Below are 13,145 nucleotides of genomic sequence, written 5' to 3' on the forward strand. Positions count from 1 at the left end.
TGGACTTTATTAGGGTTTGAAAGTTCAATTGACAAGATGACATCCAGGAGTTACCGATACTTTTTTTTAAGTTTATAATATATTGTTTTACTTTTAAACTTTTTTTCTCATTTTACATGTTTTTTTGTGTTAATAAGACATACCGATATTTATAGTCAGAAGATATGGGTCAAGTGGAAAAAAATCAGTGAATAGACATTGGAAATCTCTAAAATATGATCTTGAAAACATACCAATATTGGCCTTTCGATTCTAGGACGCGTGTACAGTATATGTACATAACTTACGTCATGTGTTTTTAAATACTTTATTTGATTTATTTAACGCCACGTCATTCTAATATTTAAGGACGTACCACGTTAAGATCGTAGAAGAAACCCGAAGTACTCAGCGAAAACACCGGCTATAGGTCGGTAACTTGCAACTGGTCCCATATTTGAACAAGCGACTCAGAAGTGGATGGTTTTAGTTTTAATTTGTTGCAATATGTAGGAATATCTTAACCAGTCGTTTTCCTTTCAAAGTGCACACAATAGATACTTTCAAAGTGCATATAATGTATAGCAATGGACACCCTCTCCGTCTTATGTTACATTACAAATGATTTCTCTTCTAGGGAAAAGTGCAATACACAAGCTCGATAAATGATCAAGCCATACTTTGTCGCAATTTGTTCTTGAATAATGCTACACAAATTGAGTTGTGTAGTCGGTTGAGTTACGTTATATTATAATGATCAAATAATTGTTCTCAGTTTCTTATAAGAAGTAGTTTCATTGTGCATTCAAATGCTTTACGGAAATGACAATGTAATAGATGGGAGAACGTACGAGAGATTTCGCGGTTGTGAGACAATCACCAAAAAAATGCAAAAAATGCAAATGAATTTAATGGAAGGTTTATTCGGCTATGTATTCGATTTCGCAGTATTTATGAAGACATAAATCCTGCATTTTGTTTTTCAATAGTGGTATTGAACACCCGTCTCAAAATTTTAATTTTCGCTCGCCAACGCTCGCAAAAATAAAAAAAGTACTGTTTAGACTCGTTTCTCAAAATCCATTATGAAATGAACACAAATTTAAAATAACTTTATTATATAACTACAAAACCCTACATTTCAAAGAACTTCACGTCAAAATGCTTTGCGAAAATCCAGCGGAGGCGGCCCGCCTTCCTCGAAATCATGACGTCACGTCTTTCTACCTTATGTAATTTCATTGTTTCTAGCTTGAAGTCGCAATGAATTTTTAGCCAATGAAAATCGCTGAAGGGCACTTTACACTTTTGACATATGCAAAAATATTACACGTGCGAACTCACTGGATAACATTCGAATTATGTGATAAAAATAAAAATATGTGTTAAAAGATTACACTGAAATAATTACATTACTATTATACGGACATCATCACACATTTTGTTAATATGTTTTCCTTAAATAGGAATTTTCTAAGCTAAGAGACGACTTCAATATTAACCTTGAACAATGAACGATTCATAATGTATCTAAGGTACAGTATACATCGTCATTTCACAAAGGTTTCAAATAGTAACAGCTATATAAGCTCTCTGAGATGAGTATTAAAAATCGTGTTCTTAATATATATCAAGATCCACTCTACATCAAAATGCGCACATGATTCGTGTCTTCTTTGAGTCCATAGTGCCGCATACCTTACACGCCATCCGAACACGTCGTGCCGCAATTTGTCAAACACACATATATGTGTTATTGATTATTGTTTGTTAAAGGATCATTGTGGAAGATTGTTGAACATTGAGTATGTAATATAAATAATTAAAAAAAATAATATCACATGTTCAAAAGTCTTCAAAATTTTCGTTGAATGTATCACGGTGGCTTAAATGAAACCGTACAGCTATCAAATGCACTAAATTATCAAAATTAACACCAGGTACTTCCTATTACACATTAATATCAACTAAATGTTCATACAGCAATCATCTAAAATTTAGCACAGTGATGAAGTAACCTCAACATGGGCTGTATAGACCTGGAATCTATGATTGTGTGCCCCACTGAAGCTTTGAGTTACTTCGATTTCATACTTTTAAGTAAAGAATAATGGAATAAACGGGAGTACTCAGGCACATTTCCTTTTAACAGCTATTGCTAAAGACAGCCTCCCCTGTATGTAGTATGATGTGTGTACATGCATGTTTTAGGAGGTTGCGGTATATTAGGGATCAACCAACTAAATAAAAAAAAGACCTTCGAAATGGCCCCTGTGTATACAAGATTGAGCCCAGGATAGAATTTTAACCCGGCCGCTGATTGGCTGGCTAATTATGAATTTCAAAAGTAAAAATGTTTTCTGACAGGTAATTATTCCTAGATAACCATGATATGAATTTGGAAATTCATATTGAGATTTAGGTTCAAAATATCAACTTTGATAATGAATAGGTAAAACCATTAGAATTTCCGGATTTTTTAGTGCAAAATGCGCCTGATTTCAATAAAGCTACCCTGGTTGGAGTTTGAGCAGAAGGACCCAAACTTTTTTTTCTATTTAGTGTTATATGAGAACCTAGACTTTAATTATAGAACACAACAGCTAACTAATATTCCTTTGTTTTAATAATACAGTACAAAACTTTAACAAAGTTTAACACTGTGGTCTATGTAAAATCATTTAGTTGGTTGCTCTCTATAGCGAACGCAACCGGAAGTATAAGAGTCAGTCACTGGAGCCGAGTGAGTCCATAGATACAAAGGTAAGTCGCCAAGTTTTAGAATAATACGTGTCACTGTGACTATGCATGCAGTTTATTTAGAATTGGCCAGTAAGTTAATGGTACATATAACGTAGATTCAGGTAATTAGCACGGCTATAAACGTGTGACATGTGCGTTTAAACATCAGATGGGTACGATCACATGGGTGCGCGGTGCATGGTCTCCTCAGTTGTCAGAATTTAGTTCACGGAACTGTATGCATGTTCCGGTTTAGGTGAACCAGGAATTAGCGGTCAAATCAAGAGGGAGGGGGGGGGGGGGGTCTCTGCCATATTGGAGTGCCGAAAGCCATAAAGGTATAAAACATACGTTACAGCTTATACATTTGAAATTGGTAACATTAAGGGGAGACAATTATATTGTATTACATAATGTCTAGTTTGGTTGTGGTATTTATACCTGCCAGGTATAATTGGTGGGGGGGGGGGGGGGGGGGGGGGGGGGGGGGGGGTGTTCATCTCAGGTAAGCCAATTTAACTAATTGTACTGATTAATTGTAATATTAGGGCTAATAAGTTTATTAAAAGTATGCATTTTATGTTATAATGATAAAAATATCATTTTGTGAATATTTTTTCTGTTAATGAAACATATTAATGGTGTTTCAGGGTCACTCAAGATTTCCGGAAATATATGTTGGTTGCACAGATTCCAGTCACGGACAAAGACATGCATCTTTTGTGCTCATTACAGGTTTGATCTTTGTTTAATTTGTTTATTTTAAACAGAAAGGCTCTAGAACCATGTTCCTGGTAAATTTAAAATATTGTAAAAGGTTTGGTATATCTGGTTTTCTTCCAAAATCTTGACATTTTCTATATTATAGGGGTACCTGATTATGTAATGGATTATCTCCCCTTGGCTGGGGACTTTTCCTATTTTTTCATTATATTCAGAAAGTTTAATGATGTAACCAATAATTAACTTAAACAACATTAATACTATTTCAATATTTAATACATAATTTGCAATTAATCAACACAGTGTGTAAGTTCAATATTTCATGTTTTCAGAATTACTCCGCGGGTGACTGTCCGAAGGTGAAGCCCTGTCCTGGACAAACCACTTGACCGATTAAGTTCATATTACAAATTTGACATACAGCCGAAATACACTTTACATCATAGGTGAGTATTGGAATTTTAATTTCTGCTATAGGGATCAACCAACTAAATAAAAAAAAGACCTTCGAAATGGCCCCTGTGTATACAAGATTGAGCCCAGGATAGAATTTTAACCCGGCCGCTGATTGGCTGGCTAATTATGAATTTCAAAAGTAAAAATGTTTTCTGACAGGTAATTATTCCTAGATAACCATGATATGAATTTGGAAATTCATATTGAGATTTAGGTTCAAAATATCAACTTTGATAATGAATAGGTAAAACCATTAGAATTTCCGGATTTTTTAGTGCAAAATGCGCCTGATTTCAATAAAGCTACCCTGGTTGGAGTTTGAGCAGAAGGACCCAAACTTTTTTTTCTATTTAGTGTTATATGAGAACCTAGACTTTAATTATAGAACACAACAGCTAACTAATATTCCTTTGTTTTAATAATACAGTACAAAACTTTAACAAAGTTTAACACTGTGGTCTATGTAAAATCATTTAGTTGGTTGCTCTCTATTAGTGTAGCGTTTCCTTGTAATAATTTGAACGGTTGCTTTCAAACGGGCACACTTGATCATTTTTCATGCAAAAGCAACGGGGCAGCTGTAACAACTATAGCGTCTCACCTACAGGACATGTCCATATCGGCATATTAAAACATAACTGTTCTGCTCCCTGGTTTGATCCTGATGGAGATAGCGTCTGGCGATGACGGCTGTCGTAAGTTGCTTCGTAATCTCTAATTTCTTATGTCTGTCACTACATTGATAAGACAATGTTTACGTACTCTTACGAACAATTATATTAGTAACAATTTAGTCATGTTACTCACAAAGTACGCATGCTGCTCTAGGTGAAAATGTTTACATCGATTTCCAGACTAGCGCCGACGTTTTGTCTCAGTAACCGATCTGATTATATCAGTTGTCTGGGAATAATGAAATCCTCCTCTCTTGTGTTCCTACTTTCTCCGAGTGGGTTTACACGCCATAAGAACTCGAAACAGGACAGATTATGGGGATCATGCGTTCGGCTGACGTTGTTATTTAGATTAAGCGTTCGACCAACGCCGATTTTAATATGCAGCCCTAGACTTACGCTATTGCGATATTAAAATGAAGCGTTCCACGGACGCTTATATTGTGATGAAACGTACTACTTATGCCGATATTAAGATAAAAAGTTAGAAACATCATAACTTTAAGACAGTTGTCAATTGACTGATTTCCGAGATATGATTTCAACAGAAAAGGATGTTATCCACACTTCCTACCTTTATTTACGATATATCGTTTTATCCCGTCTGAAAGTTTGCTATTGGTTTCATGAGTTCATTTCGTCATGGAATATATAACAAAATAGATTGAAATTAGACAAAGAAAATTATCCAGCAGTTCACCGAACCAAGTCACATAATCACCAACTAATCAAACGATAATCTGTTACTGTGACCTTGCTTTTATACAGTTTCGGAACTTGAACTCTAGTCGTTTTATGAAGTACTTTATTTAATGCTCTTTCAAAAACTTATCAGCAGTAAAAATTATAACATTTTGTTGATCATTGATAATATGTAACAACTTTCAACCATCTTGTGCAAATACAACGCGGGACCTGTACAGACTGTGACGTCATAATGTATCTTTGTACAGTGGGTTACTCAATAATTGGCAGCAGTAACTCTCATGCATATTGTCTACTCAAGGTAAAACTTTCCAATATTTTAGTCATTAAAAAGTTTAAGTAGTACTATTATGAAGTCAGGATATCGAGTATATATAGATAAATATTTTTCTCTCACTAAATCTTGCGTTTGGCATATTACAAGCATATAAAACCCGCAGTAGATGTTAACTGCTTCAGCATTATTTAGTATACTCATCTATGAAACAGAATAAGTAACATGCTCCACCGCTGACAAAAGGTATTTTTTCATCATCAAAAACAGGAGCAGACGATTTAGTATTTTTCTTCGGTTACAAAAGTTACTTACTTTACACCATTACCACCATTGAAAAAGTTTAAGCTTCTATTTTTATATCACGATAAAAAATATCAAAAGGATTAATTGCATTCCGAAAATATTCCGTGGCACTATACCCTATATGGAATGAAGAACTGATTGGGCATACACTAAAGGCGAAATAAATTATTTTATATTATTTTTTTTTTTTGTTAATTAGACATACGTATACACGATTAATCACCATCTATTGTTCAAATGATGAATATCATTTATGCTCTGTCGGCGGTGAAGCATCTTTAAATAATTCATTATATTGCATTACTGATATGACGTAATTTGTTTTTGTTTAGTGTCCAATCGGATAGTAGAACAGAGAGCTCTAGAATAATTGGATCTTACGTATCAATCTCCGAAACCAATTAACTGTATCATTGTTCACATTTGATAAAATTATGTTATTTTTTGTAAAGATAGGAAATAATAACAAACATGATACAAATGATGGTAAGGAATTGATTCAATCTCTCCCAGGGTTCATTGCGGTCCCCACATTCACCTCTGTCAACGACTCACGGACTGGCCGTCTGTTGACCTCGGGTCACATAATATTACGTCATGCTGATTGTTTAATACATTGCGCCCCTTTGTGAATGACGTCACAGTGATTGTTTTTAAAACGGAGGACTTCATACATATATGCAAATCGTGACTTTTTACTTACAAGTAAATCTAGTGTATCCGCAAAAGAATCCATTATTGTTTGGTTTGATTTTAATGATCAAGTTGTATTATGTCAGAACTGACAGTCGTTTACAGGAAAAGGGTACAAAAGGAAATTTACAATATGTATTTAAGAACTTAGTATGCGTCCGAAATTCGTTTTTCAAGAGACTTGAAATTTCGCTCGGCCGTTTACAGAGGTGAATTTTTTGGGACCGCAATGCACCCTGGGAGAGATTGGGATTGATCTGTAACACAGACTAAAAATAACCTCTTTGATATTATTAAAGACAACTCAAAGAACCTTAAATGTTTCAGTATGTTATAGATTATTGAACGGTGTTAGATGATTTGTCAACACAATGCTATCAACATATTACTTCCTGTTGATCAAGTTATAACAATAAAGTCCATGATATACCAGAAAATCTTTCATTTCGGCAAAAATTGAATTGAAAACATTTATAAAAAAATGTTTCAATCATAGATCTTCAGTCTTACGAAAGCAATACATAGAAAAGTAATGAATACTACGGGTTTCTTTTTCCCTATGTAAAATTCATCATGACCTTTCCGACAAAAATTTCCTGGTACATTTATTTACAGCGCATGTATGTTGAAAAGTATAAGGTTTAGATTGAGCACATGAACGATGCTCTTAAAAATCAACATGTTCTGTAAACGTGTTTGACAGACTATTGAACGAAACACAATTCATATATACTATAAATTACACTCTTGTGCAGTATTTGGACAACACGGACATTCCCTGGGCGAATAATGATACAGCGACCACATAGCGAACGTTGTGTGTAAATCTAGTTATATACCTATATAGAGCTTCCCACTCACCGACGAGTATGTGATGCTCATTCCAAGTTGTCTTTTGCTGTCCGTCCTCCGTCCCCACACGAGTGGATTGGAAGTGTCACCGACAACAATGTGTCGTTCGTAATTCCGAATGTCAACAAAAACCTATAGACATACGCCTTTGTTATCATGACACGTTTTTGATGCCAGGACGATATTGCGTCTTGCAATGCAGAGTTGCTAATACTATACAAATTTATAAAAAATATTATTAAATTACCATCGACATGTAGCGTTTAGTAACATTTTAGATATTCTATCAAAGGCAAGTTTAGTGAAAAAAATCACGTGACTTTTGATGAACAACTTGGAACTTCATACTGTCGAGACATGCACCAGGATACCTACCTGTCCTCGATGAATGTGATGTTCAATACCGTAGAACATTTAATCACTAATTACAATTCTATTCTACATTGACTTGGTTGATTAGGGTTAGCATCCTTTAAACAGCTACGGTCATTCAAGGACGGCCATCCCTGCATGTAATGTGTTGCGTGTTGAATGTCTGCATGTTTTGGTGACTGCGATATATCCGTGCAATGTCCCATTGTATTCGCAAACATCTAAAGCATTAGAAGAGGCTATATCTTTGATAGATATGTTTGTTTGTTTGATTAATTAACGTCCTATTAACAGCTATGGTCATGTACGGACGGCCTCCCATGTATGCAGTGGCTGCGTGTATGTTGTGCGAGGTGCGTGTTTTAGGAGACTGCGGTGTATTCATGTTGTGTCTTCTTGTATAGTGGAACTGTTGCCTTTTTTATAGTGCTATATCAATGAAGCATGCCGCCGAATTCACCAAGCAACACACCCAACCCGGTCACATTATACTGACAAAGGGCGAACCAGTCGTCCCACTCCCGTAATGCTGAGCGCTAAGCAGGAGCAGAAACTACCACTTTTATAGACTTTGGTGTGTCTCGGCCGGAGGACAGAACCCAGAGTCTTCCTCACAGTGGCGATCGCTCAGCTAAAGGCCAAAAGTGAGGTGGTGTTAAGGGAGACGTTAGGAAGAATAGAGTAATTTAGTAAGAAAGAAAAGATAAAGAACCTCAATTTAGTCGCCTCGTACGATCATGCAATAGGGGCAGCAGGTACAATTCTAACGGCTGGCCGGGGACCTGGAGTCTGACAGATCACAATGGATAAAAGTTAGAAAGAAAGTCAGTTTGAAAGAAAAGAAAATATAAGGTCCCATATTTAGTCACCTGTTACGATATCATGTCATGGGGCAGCAAGTTTAGTTCTTAAGATTTTCTGTCGGTTCTAATTTGGACTCATTCTCGATGTTCCATGGATTACTATCACTGTCGATATGTGTATACCTGGACTATATCGTAGTAAAACTAAAGGGATACAGAGACCTCCTGTGAAGACGGCCACTTTCAAAGCCATACAGTGTAATGTTGTTCGATTCCGTTGATGTACATCAAACAACCAGATACCTGTCTCATGTCAGATGCCGTAGAATATGCTATGTATGGGAGTTATAAATATATATAAAACAGAGTGAATCAGTCTGATTAAGATGCATACAACTTTCTGCTAAATTAAGGTATACAAGACACCAGATACAAGCTGTATATCATTGTTTTGATGGTGTGGCTAAACATCTGATATATATACATATATGACTGGCCAATCAATGCGGTTTAGGCTACTGTGCTATATTTGTGACGGGCGCCAGAGAAGAACTCTTATTATGGTATAATGAAAAGGGCAACAGTTACATCTTACAAGAAGACACAGAACGAATATACCACAGTCTCCGGAAACATATCGCACGCTGCATACAGTGGCGCTAAAGAACACGTTCAAACGAATAAAAGTCAGAACTATGTATGTGATTGAATAGGGATGTTTCGAATTCCCCAAACGACGTGGGTAAAGTACAATTTACCGTCGATTAGTCCCACCATCCCGGGATTATGACGTCATCATTTGAAGCGAGTTTCGTGACGTCATATTCGCCAGAAGATGGGACTAATCGACTGTAAATTGTACTTTACCCGCGTCTTTTTGGGATATCGAAACTCCCTATTGAGTTTCATTTTTATGCCTTCAGGGTAGAAGAAAAAGGAAACTTATATTAGGACAGTTTTAAAACTGTGTTTCGTCCGAGTTCCTGAAACATGTAGCATGGTGAAATATATAATGCATGCACTTCTGGAACGCTTGGTTCTAGGATGAATTCTGCAGTTTTTGTTTATTGTATATGTGTCTGTGCCCTGTTTTCATTTAACTAAAAGTAGGAGTTTGTTTTAGAACATGTGTTGATATCCCAATGTTTACCCAATTATCGTGAATCTTGTCTATTTGTCAACAAAGTTTATATTCGTTTTAATGCACGTTAACAATCACACTGATAGTGCTGCTAGTCCACTTCTGCTTCTTCATAAAAAAATCTTTCTTTATCAACAAAGTAGGTCAGAACAAGTTCAGATATACATACACTGTATTGAAATAAAACGTGCCACTGTGTAGGCATCGATATCGACATTTAGATCCCCCATCACGAAATCAATCAAGCGTGAAGTCAAACTACCGGTGGACCGAGAAGTAGGCGAAGCGTGAATTGAAACACGACACTTGTACCACTTACAGGCGAGAACAAAACAGGTGTACTGAATGACATACCGGTCACGTGGTCAATATGTCTAATCTCAGCAGCATCACGGCACGAGACGGTCGCAAGTTTTATTTACCGTACTCTGAACAAACACGGAGGACGGATACGGGTTCAGGGGGTATAAAGGGAAATTGACGTTAATTTACAAATTCATATGTTTTACGGTAATGTAGGGACAGGTAAGGTTCGTGGAATAGTGGCCTTCGTCTTTTGGTGTCGAGAAAGGCCAATTTGCTGGTGAAACAGTTAGATATACTAAATATTAAGTTGTAAGTAAGTTGTAGGTATCATAAAAGACAGCTAGACAAATATTTGTAACAGTGCAAGAGGAATTCCAGTTACATTTAATAACATATTGGTCTAATAGCGATAGATAATACTCCCATTTGATGTCGTTTCCCGAATTCATAAATAAAAATTAAACATCCCAATTGTTACACTAGACATATAGTTGTGTCTTACGATCATTCGGCAGTATCAACACCAGGCCCTAACAGTATGGGAAATTTCTATTAAAATTAAATCGCCGCCAATTGTGCTTATTGCAGTTGCTAACTAAGAAATCCAGATAGTTGTATAGTAATTATTTACCACACAGAACATAACAAAATACCTTAATTGCCTGAGCACTTCTTCTTTAAATTTTGATTCGTCATTCATGAACGTCGCATAAAGCGTTTTGGGTTTTTCACATGACGTAGATTGAAACTGTATTTAGATATCTTTTCAATGCAATGGAACTCCTTTCATTTGCCATCGCACTATTAAGCCACGTTGGTATTGTGCAGTATATGTAACGACCCTCTCCCGTACAGAACCCTTTCAATTACATTTGAAAGGCACTCACCCATGAAGGCAGTATGGATTGGTAACCATCGATCTGTTGATACGGAGTGGCTGTATGGAAGTGATTTCACGGCAAGGCTTCCGGGAACGTCGTCTTATTAGGCCGTCGGTCGCTGCCACAAAGGTGTCGCATTGAAAGATATGCAAATTGGAACAACTTCTGTAAGTTATTAAACTTGGCAGGTCCATGGTGAGATTACAACAGATACATACAAGAATAAATACATTACTTTGACAATGGGCAAGCAATCGCACGGAACTCAATGAAATCATCAAATAACTGGAAGCAGAACCTGAATCATACGCGTATCAGCTACATCATAGGTATATATATGTCACATGTGTTGAATGGTATGTTTGTCCACATTGCCTGTATATACGTTCCATGGCATAGTTTTACTTCAGTTACTGTTATTGCACGTCATACGAACAACCGGAAGTTCTTACATCCAAGGTCGACCTTAGTTGTCAATGTGATGAAAAGTTATGGAGATAAGCCGAAAACTGTACAATATGTGGGATAGAGAACTGTATCGAGGACCGTCAGGGCCGAGATCTGTTCTCTATCCCACATATTGTATAGTTTGAGGCTTATCTCTAACTTAAAACATAGCAAGTCTTTGTGTTGATAAAGTACACTTTTATTTCTAATATAAGCCTGTTTTTTGCCTTTGTCTATGAGCTAAGGTTATGTGCATTCAACCATGACAAATCCGATATAGACAATTGCAACATAGAATTACCTTAGCCTGTGATAAATAGCATTCATGAGCGGAATGCATGAAACATGCTTTTGGGTTGGACAACTATCTGTAAATTCATTTTCATCATGTCCAGCGACAGTGATGGAGGGATATTATTTTCTCAATTTAAACGATATATTAAGGAGGCTTTTACTATAAGCAAATGAGATTTAGATAAAATTCTGGAATATTGTGGAAACAATATCAAAATAAGTGTAAAACTACATTGTAGATGATTTGGATATTTAAAATCAAAAGTGGTGTACAAAAACAACATGGTTTCAGAATGTGGAAATTGGAGTTAATATTGTAAATAAGTGTTAAATGGTGATTTCATAATAAGGAGGAAAACTCTATCTGGGAAATATACAAAAACTATGTGGATTTCTTTTAATTCCGCATCAATAGAGGATTAAATTCTCTTCGGGTTCATTGTGCGTGATTTTTTCTTAATTTGGATTTAAAAATTATGGAATAGTCCGGCAGGTTGTGTATTAACATTACGGGATTATGCCTGGAGACATGTACTCTACCGTATTGCGTAAATCTCCCATATGCTACCTTTTACTGTCTTATAAGTGACTGTCTTATATTAGAGTCACATATAAGACAGTAAAAGGTAACATATAGGACAGTTACAGGTAATGGTCCGATAGTCCGGGAGTTAAAGCACAGAAACAACTATAGATGACATCACAACTATGTTTTAAAATAAAGGTATTTCTGTATTCTAAAAGGACGCAAATCATTATAAAACAAATCATGTGATATCGTTTAAAATTGTACTAAATCAATATATTTTTCTGAACATAAAGATACATGAACTTGACTGCCCGCATTCTTTGGAATCGGAAAAATACATATCCTTATTATCACTACGTTTGGTAAGAGGATCTGACAACATCCCATTAGGGGTCACATCAAGATGACCTTTGGAAATGGCCAATCGAATTGGCACTGCCAAAATCTTGATTGGGGACGAAGTAGTTTGAAAAAGCTGTCCGAATTATTTTCGTGTATGAAGTCATCTTGCCCAAAGTGCACAACAAAGCTAAATGCATATGTATACTGGGACGAAATGGCGTTATCAATTGACATAGCAAAGTATGGAAAATGTATTTGATTTGACGTACCCGTGGTAAAAGGTCATCTGAACATGACCCCTTATGGGACGTTGTCAGATCATCTATTGAACTGAGTGGTTATAAGGATCTGCATTTTAATCATATTGCTGGCCTGCAGTAGGGCGTTAGAATTGTACCTGCTGCCCCTATTGCATGCTCGCAAAAGGCGACTACATTTAAGATAATTTTCTCTATTTCCTAACTAACTTTATCTTTCCTAATGCCTTCCTTGGCACCGCTACACTTTTGGCCTTGAGTTGAGCGTTCGCCACTGTGAGGAAGACTCTGGGTTATGTCCCCTGGTCTAGACACAACAAAGTCTATAAAAGTGGTAGTTTCTGCTTCTGCTTAACGCTCAGCATACAG

Source organism: Argopecten irradians, chromosome 3, assembly GCF_041381155.1.
Source record: "Argopecten irradians isolate NY chromosome 3, Ai_NY, whole genome shotgun sequence".
Taxonomy (NCBI): Eukaryota; Metazoa; Mollusca; class Bivalvia; order Pectinida; family Pectinidae; genus Argopecten; species Argopecten irradians.